The 9,662-nt window shown below is 42.9% G+C and overlaps 1 protein-coding gene across 2 annotated transcripts in view; it reads left to right on the plus strand.

Moving 5' to 3' along the window:
* LOC116849927 (calcium/calmodulin-dependent protein kinase kinase 1) overlaps nucleotides 1-9,662 on the plus strand; it is a 119,607-nt gene that overhangs the window by 38,704 nt on the left and 71,241 nt on the right. The gene's annotated exons all lie outside the window — the stretch shown is intronic.

Consider the following 9,662-nt stretch of genomic DNA (forward strand, 5'->3'; position numbering starts at 1 on the left):
GTCAACAGATGAACAACGAAATTCACTAGCTTTTATTTACAAGTGCTGCTATCTTCACGTTGAGGTCGGAAACTTTTCAGACCACCCTCGTATATTAATTTTGAATCAGTGTCTCGGGCATTAGTCCGTGAAAAAGACAATCGGCGCAAATCAATAATCGACACAAATCAATCGTCGTATGCAAAATCACCAATAATTCCATTGATCAACGAAATTAATTATTAATCGGCGTATATGAAACTAATAATCGGTGAAAATGAAATAATTAATCAGCGTATCGATCATATCGAAATTTAATTGACAATTAATTTCATGAATCGATGATTATGATGTTATATATGATACGATTGATTAATCTCACTTATTAATTTGTGACGATTATTTCACTCGAAGAAGATTCTCCTCGATTAATGCCGAATACCGGCACAAAACTGACGTAGATGATTTCTTCACGTGGTTTCAGAACGCCTCTCCTTCTCTCATTTTCTTTTCTTTTAATAGAAATCTCTCATCGATCTATGCTCCCAACACTGTTTTGAACTCGATAATGTTGTCATACCGTTTCCAGAGATCGCGTCGCGGCAGCGCAAAGCATCGTATTCCGTTTTGCGTCACGTATATGCTGTTATAGTTAGAACGTCCCGCGTACCGTTTACGTACACACACAAACACACACAGTATACGTGCACAGCTGTTGTGCGACACGTATCGCTAATCGAGTCGCTAATCGCGTCGCTCAAAAGCTAAATAAAAAACAAGGAAGAAAGAGGGGGATAAAAAGAGAGAGAGAAAGGGAGAGGGAAAAACAGCTCGTCCATTTGAAGGACGGAATAACGCGCCGCGCGACTACGTATCCGCTTACGCGAATGCCACGATATAAATGCAGATGTGCAAGCAAATATGTCCGCACGCGCGTATAATATGATGGATGAAGCGCAGCCTGCGTGACAGAGAAGGAGATGAACTATGCAGTTACCGCTCCCGCGGCGTTAACGTTTACGCATTTCGCCGGAAGACCTCGTCGATCCTCTCGCGTCTCCGAATGGACCACTCCCTAGCCGGAACGGAGAAACGGATGCATGTTAAACAATAGTCTCAATTAATGCCTCGTCGATCAATGGCGCAGGTGCATATATTCCGCTCTCCGGGCCGGACTCCGGTGTAAATGGGAAACGCCCGGGCCGAGAGCGCGGAAATTCGGTTACGCGAGTCTTGGAGATTGATCGGTCTACGCTTGTCGACAGAAAAAAATAACGCGCGGCGCTTTTATTTAAATATAATCCAATCCGGAGACGCGGTTACGATGGGCACGGCACAGACGGCCAGAGAAATTTTTCGTTTGGACGCGCCGACACTTAAAAGCTCACATTGCAATTTTCCGTTTCGCATTCCCCAATATTACGACGGATATTATGTATCCCTGTTACTTTAACTCTTCCTCATTTTGAGAAGTAATAATTATATCGTGCGTAGTCCGCATTCTTTTCTCGCTTCTTATTCTCTTTTTTCTGTTTTGAGGAAAAAATTTCCACGGAGGAAATTTTTTCTCTCCGGTCCGGAGTTACTGACTAACTCGGGATGAAATGCAATCGTAAATAATCGTAATGTTGTTACTAAACAGCACTCCCGTGGACGATGAGTGCATCCTAATTTATCCTCTCTCTCTCTCTCTCTCTCTCTTCTTCCTCTCGCTTCGATTTTTCGTTTCTCCGCAGGATATAATCAGTTGATTATTCCGTTAGTTGACTTGCAAAATAGAAAATGCATGGGAAAAATATATCATCAACGTTATCAAACGTTGCAGTCGATGTTCATCGGAAAAATTCGCTTCGTTTAAAAATTAATATTTTATTCGTAAAATAAATACACACAGCGCGAGTGTATGTGTGATAATAATTCAATAGCAGCACGCTCTGAAGCTGACCTTTTCCGACACGATAAAAGATCCCCCACGGCTAATTAATTGTTATTTATTTTTCGATTTAACTCATACACACTCGCGTGCAATTTAATTCATACAGGATATCTCATTTCTACCATACACTTTTTTAATGATAAATCGCTTTAACGTTATAAATTATACAAAAATACATACATTATTACATTAATACATTATTGGTTTAAATAATAGGCGTTATCTTTTTTTATAATAACTCTTCAAATAATGTGTTAGTCGAATTGCTTGCAGCAAAAATGTCAAAGCACCGACAACGCTATCCGACACCATTTTGCAACTTACGTGTAGTCATATCCGGCACTTTTTGTCCCAAAAGTTTGTTTCAAAATTGTGACGTGATAATCCAATTTGAACAACGACCAAGAATACGTCGGAATTCGCACCCGGTGTGTTGCAAAAAGAATGTAAAATTTGTCGGATAGCGTAAATCTCAAATTACAAGCGATTGAGAAAGATTTCTCTCAAGCTAAGTTTCAACAAGCCAAGTAGATTCCAAGATTGCATTCTCCAGCTAATTTCAGAAATTTGCTTCGATAAAGTTTTAACTCGATACACAGTTGCAAAGATATATAATATTAAAACTCAAATGATTGCAAAACAACTCTTGGCTCCCTCGACATTTTCGTTGCGAGGAGAAGTTGTCTCCGGAAAGTCCGCTGCTGCAAAATAATGAAATAAGAAGAGAGAGGAAGAGAGAGAGAGAGAGAGAGAGAGAGAGAGAGAGAGAGAGAGAGAGAAACAGCCTAGGGAGAGAAAAAGAGAGAAAAAACCCTGTATATAATTTATACATATATTCAGGTCAGGAGTAAGAAAGAGACTGCGCTCAGATTGACAGCTCGCGATAAAATGGTGAAGGCGAGATCGCTGAGCGATGCTCTCGAACATTTGCATCACGGAATCACGCCTTGCTTTCAACGCCCCCATTGATTAACCCCGACCTTCGACACCCCGTCGTTCCGCGCTTGTACGGTGGAGGAAGGGAGCAGGAGAGGGGGGGGGGAAGGCAAAAAAGAAAGTTCAAGGAGGGCAGCCTAAACTGCCATAATGCATCCCGGCATGCGAATAGATATTTTTAACCGCGCGTCGAAGGCGATCGATGTGCGCCAAGGCGGCGGAGGGGTTCGCGTCTACTAAATAATTGCTCCTCTCCGCCCGCGGAACTGAAACATCAGACGCGAATCCGTTGCACGTTGTGTCCGTCGGATTCTTTCACTTTCGTCGGGGTATTCTTCCGTCCGCTCGGTGTTTGCCTCGCGATCGATCCGCGGGGAAATCCCCGTGTCCGAGAATTCCGCCATACGACGTAAACGACGTATCCGGATTCGCGCGCTAAAAGCGACTCGCAAAGACGTAGTTGCGCTCTTGACGAACACTCGGCCGCGCAATAGGGGAGAGGCAAGGGAGGGGAGGGGGGGAGTCACTGAACCTGTCGGCGAGCGTGCACATCCGGAACTGACGGTACCAGCGGCCAACATCGCCGTCGTCGTGCGCTCAGGAGGAGAGACAAAATAGAAAAAAAAAAGAAGATCGCAAACACGAGGCGGCAGTGCGATGGCAGGCGACGCGAGATATTTTAAACTCGAGCCGAGCGTCGATCGATGGCCAGGCCATTACTGCTTAAATTATTGAATCCCGCCGGACTATTCGATATGGGAGCGTTCTTCGCGAGTGTCGCCGAGGAGCCGCTCGAACGTCGCGATGCTGAACGGCCAATTTTTCTCTGAAAGGCTGTTCCCTCCTCTCGCATTTTGTCTCTCGTTCCTTTCTTCCTCTTTCCCTCTCTTTCTTTTTCTCTGTCCCTTCTCTTTCCCTTCTTTTTCATTTTTTCTCTCTCTTTTTCGATCACCTGCCGGGACGAGCAGATCGCCGTTTATCTCGCCGCGGCACGAAGTGACAACGCGTTGCGCAATGCTCGCCGCTCTGCGTGTTTCCGCGGCGGATCTCGTTCAACCAACCGAGCGACACCTGCATCACCCGATAGAACAGATCGCGAGGATATAACGCAGTTACGAATCTCGAACAACTGTGTCAACGTGGCCTTTTGTCGGCTGGCTGATATTGCCGCGCGCATCGCGTCGCCGACGCGAAGCCGGAATTGCGTACCACGTCGCATCGCGTTACATCCGCGTCGTCGGATTAAAACGTCAAAAGTCGACCAATTCCTAACTGAAATCCCATTTAGTCTCTTTTATTGTCACGCTAGAACTTTCCTTTAATTCACAAATATCGTAAAAATTCTTTTAATTCGCAAATATGTACAATGAACACATTGCTCTGTGAATATAAGTATCCACCACAAGACTCCATAGTGAGAAAAATCTCGGTCATATGTTTGGCAGATGTCATACCTACGTCACTTTAAGATGAAATCAGTCTCTTCTGACTTTAATAAATTCAACCCTGAAAAGCTTCATACGACCCGAATACGTTTGAGAATATCCCAGCTGCTTTTTTGGCTACTTGCCGGGATACACCCTTGATACGCCGATTCCTCTGCAGATTCCAACTGAGGAAGTCACGATTAACGGGTCAAAGGAGGACAAAATCGATATAAATTGAAATTTATTAGTGATTCTTGGCTTCATCAGAATAAAATTAGTAAGTTTACATTCTAACTCGAGACCTCTAAGAAATCCACTAGAACCAGCATAGATTCCGATTTGAATAGTCAAGTTTGTTTCAAAATTGGTTACCAATTGGCACCAATTGGAAACCTCAATATTGTCCCAAACATGGGTTCTATCAAACAGAGAATCCCATTTTTATGTCAACTATTCTATTCAATAGAATAAAAATTAAAAAACTGATATTTTTAATACACTTTCATGTTACTGAATTTTATTGAGTAATAAAATTATTTAGAAAGAAAACATATTTTTTGTTCGATTTTAATGTAAAACCAGAAAAAATATTGGCAAAATTCATTTGGCTTTCTCACTTAGAGTCATATATTTGAGATATTACGCTTCTAACTAGGACTCATCATTATTTTGGGGAATCAGTCCGAAACCTAATTAGATTGCAAGACATTTTCTATGCGCGTCGTCGCACCGCGCATTATTAGGAAAAGTAAAGGTATTCAGAATGTATTATTCGTGCAGAAAGCAACTGGAAAATAGAAATACTAATATTCCTACTTTCCATATAAAACATATAGTACATAAATGTGATGTAGTTAAATAACATAGTTTTACTTTTACATAGTTTAACATCACATTTTCGTAATTAATTTATTTTATATTACCTTTAACTGTATGAAACTTTTATCTCTGAATCACGATGACACTTTGCATACATCATTGAATATTTAAAGCACATGTATTAAAAAACGAAGATTTTTGTCATTATTTTTTAATTTTACTAACCTTTATTTTTACTAACGGTAACAACGTCCACACATTTACATAACAACACGGTTTAAAATACTTTCAAATAGCAAGGTGACGTCAAATGACGTATTAATGACGTTAAAGCTATCATTAAAGTGTCATTAAAATGTCGTCATATTTTCTGGGCTTATACTTCAAAGCGAAATACTTCTAATCCAGATTCAGGATCAGAAGCAGCCTGTTTATGAACATTTTAGATACAATACAGATCAAATTTTTTTCAAAAGCCTTTCATTATTTTAGAGAGATATAGGTGATATATCCCTATAAAATCGAATGTCTGATCGACATCCATGACAGGACACTTGAATTCTTGTTCTACGAAGAAATCGAAGCGGCATCAATTGCGAGAAATAAATTTCGTGAATATGAACGACATCTCTTCTGCGCTTTTCCCGGTCACAGCATCCACAGCAGACCGAAAACATGGTGCTGTGTATTATTGACACTCCATTTTCCCGCGAGAACCGTATAACAGGGATATCGCGGGAAGCGTGTATACATGCATTCAAGATTACGTGCTGGCAGAGATAACAATATTTTTCAAAGCTACATCTTTCCACGAGTCTTCGTGAAACCCGCGAGAGATTGCATAATATTCCTCAATGAAGAAGCGCGGGCGTGACCTTCTCCATAATTCGCGACGGTACCGTATTAATTAATATTAATGCATGCAAATAAATTCGTGCTCGCTACCTTTCGCTACAATACCCGCGAAGATCACTCATACCGCGATGTTTGAGCATCCTTCGCGTGTTCACACCATAAAGTAAGAAATACGTTCGGTGCCGTTCACACCGCTTGACGTTCCATATCTCGCCGTTCGCATTTCTTCCTTCTCTGTCTTCGTGGAGAAGTGCCTATTCGGGAGAAAGAGCGAGCCATCTCGCAATCAATCTCGACAGCTCGACGCGGGCAGGCAGGGGACGGACGAGAGGGTTAAAAAAAGAAACGGCAAGTGCGCGCGAGGGGCGACACGAGGCGGAAGCAGGGTGAGGGCGAAAAATGCATGGGGGTTAACCACGCGCACAGAAAGTCGCCGGCGCGCCCTGCGCTCCGTTGAGCTCGCATTGGCTCGCGCAGCTTTCGGTTCGCTGGAGCGTATCAAAGCGAGCTTTTCACCTACAGACAGCTCGTCCTGCGTCTGACACGTAGTCGCCGTCGTGTTACGTGAACATCGGGACATCGCCGCGAGTTTTCGTCCGCTATTTTTCGAACGGTGGCACGCCAAGCGACAACGGCGAGAGAGCTCCTGTGAAAGCGCGCGGCTGCAATATCCGGAAACCCGAGATGCTCCCTTCCTGCGTCGGCGAATTTTCGGATTTACGTCGCCGGCAGTTTGCAGCTTGCTGCTCCGTATGCGACGTGAATCACAGCTCTTTAAATTATTCGCTTGGTCCACGACAAGTTTAAAAGGATACTCCTCTCTCAGCAAAAACTCTCGAACATACTTCTGCGCGAGTCAATGATTCTTTTTTTTTCTTTAGGGGATGCTGGAGCTGAAAACTCGATTCACTCTCTTAAAGTGAATCAGTGAATAGTCACTGATATCAGTTATAAGTATAGCACTGAGCAGTTTCAGTGCTATACTTATAGCTGCAAATCAGTGTATATTCACTGCTTTCAATGCTGTTTCACTGATTCACATTAAGAGAGCAGAATACTGACATTTTCCTGCAAACTTTACGTAATATTGGTTATACAGAATTACAAATGTTTTTACACAATGAAAATACGTGCAAAAATAAATATGAATATTGCTCGATATGTGACGAAAACGAAGAAAAATTTTCTAACGTAACATTTCAAGCTGTCAGTTAGCGTGATGTCTGCCTGATCCAAAAGTTCCGCAGCTTGTATATACCGAAAGTGTGGATGCTCCAAGCAAAAAAATTTTGAAGAACATTGCTGTACCTTCGCATCTGAATTCAGAAGCTAAAGAATATCGGAAAAGTTTGCAGAAAGATTTCTACATATAATGTTACAATACGTGGTTAGATTAGGTTTTCCGCTGAATTTGGTAAAACAAAGTAACATACGTTTACATAAGTTCTATACGTATAAGAAATACTAAAAAGATAGCGTGATTGTGTTAATGACGATCGTCTCTGCGTTATCGACATTTTTCGAGTTCGTTGTGCATGCTGATCGGCAGTTCAGTTCATCGCATGAATCGCTATCGTGCACCGATAAATCTATGCAGTGAACTGAGTGCTGCCGGTCAGCATGCATGTCAAAAGGCATGAAATCGTGCCTCGTGTGTTTCCTTAGATATGCAAGTATAGAACTGTAGAGAAAACCTCTCCCCTAAATCATAAAGAGTATAATCGCTGACTTAATCAGTCAGGTTTTCGCGTGTCAGTCAGCATTGTACACACAAAAATATTGATTCATTTCATACTTTTCCGGGCGTTTGACGCTTTTGAAGAAGGATTACTTATTCTTTTATTTCATTTCTCTGATTTTCATAAAGTTATGAATGTCGATCGCAGATCTCGCTAACATTTTGGACGGTCTACGACGCAACAGATCGATCCGAAGCGCCGAGAGCGAGCGTACTTTCGGGTGGTCCTTTAAATACCGGGCCGATGACGACTTGAAAATACCCCGGCAAATGGAGCGTCGCTTCATGCATCGGCGCGCATTCTGCCGGATTCAACGCTCGGCCATTTGCGCGGAATTTATTCGGGAACTTTGCATTTTCCTCAAAGAACGTCGCCGCGAGAGGGAGAGGAGCGGGGGAAGAAGAAGAGATTGATCCGATCTCCCTTCCCGGCAACAAACTTCGATTACACGATTTCGAGAACAGCTCCGCGAGCTTGCCTATAGACGACAGAAGGTCATTACGAGGAGCTTAAAAGTTGCAAAAATTCTACCGGAAATATCGGAGAACGAGCGGAGCAATTTGCTGTTTCGCGCGCAACACAACATTTATGTGATTTATATGCGAGAGGGGAGAGACTTTACTTTAAGAAGGAATCTCCGTTCAAGCACGTGCAACTTCGACTCCGAAAGTATCTCCACGACGCACGTCGTGACGATCACGACAGTCTACCTGAGTGTGCATTTGGCTGTATACTTGACGTACGAGTGTTTTCTCCGACCGCGTCTCTCGCGGTGTTCCCATTATGGACGAAAGAAGCGCTTCAAAACGTGGGCCGAGGACATAATTCAATTCGACGCGCATCAGGAACTTGCAAAAGGGATCGCGACTGCTACGGAGTTCATAAAATTTGTAACGTTCACTGAGAGAAAAACATAGTTGCTTTCTGGCGTCAACTATACTCTTTTATGATTTTAACCATAAAAATAGTTAGGAAAACCATTGTTTTAGTAAGTGTTATTAGAAAGATGGTTCTTCTAATTATTTTTCTATTAATTAAAATCACAAAAAAGTATAGTTGACGCCAAAAGCAACTATATTTTTCTCTCAGTGTTCGAGTACGTAGAGACGGTTCCTCGACGATCCCCAGCTCGAGATGATGACAACCTTTCGTGTCATTCCACGACTCTTGCCGTGGTTTACCTTATTCAAGTTTCTATCCCCGTACAGACAGCGCGCTTTCATTACAGAAGCCGTTCCTCTTGCCGGCAGATTAAATTCTGGAATACCAAACATGGCGTGCGCGGCCACGTCCTCGGCTCCTCTTGCGTTACTGCGTCCGCTCGTCGGACATATCGCGCGGATTTTACCTCGGTGGATTTTCAGTCGCACAACACGAAAAGATTCCACCATCATCCCTGTCCGCGGCCGTTCTCATATCAATCAACGAGCGTCGGACAACCAACGGATGTGAGGAAATGAATAAACAAATAACAAAGACAAATTGCGGACTCGTGAGGAAGTTATAGATGTAACGGCGTTTCTTTATATCTATCTGGAAAATTTGCATCATAAGACTCGGTTTCGAGGAACTCACGAGGAAATGTCACGAGATCCTTGCGGAACGCTCATCTCATTTATAATATCGCGCGCATGGTGACGCAGCATTCGTATCTTTCCCCCTTTCTCTCTCTCTTTTACTCATTCGCGGAAAATTACGTCACTTCTACGCTTCAATGTAAAGCCCGATCGAAAGGAATTTCGCCGGAATGCGAAAACTCGATTACAAGTGGAACGAACAAGTGGATCACGAGAGGATATTGCGTTTAAGCCTGCGGAAATTGATGATCAAGGACCAACCGATCACCTTTACCCGGAACGTCTTCTTAGACATTCCTCCGCGGCTTAAGTTGTCAGTTATCCAATGATTAATCGTAAACGGTGATGTGTGTGTGTGTGTGTGTGTGTGTGTGTGTGTGTGTGTGTGTGTGTG

Source organism: Odontomachus brunneus, unplaced genomic scaffold, assembly GCF_010583005.1.
Source record: "Odontomachus brunneus isolate Ranch 3 - 2012 unplaced genomic scaffold, Obru_v1 Obru_scaffold_128, whole genome shotgun sequence".
In the NCBI taxonomy this organism is placed as follows: domain Eukaryota; kingdom Metazoa; phylum Arthropoda; class Insecta; order Hymenoptera; family Formicidae; genus Odontomachus; species Odontomachus brunneus.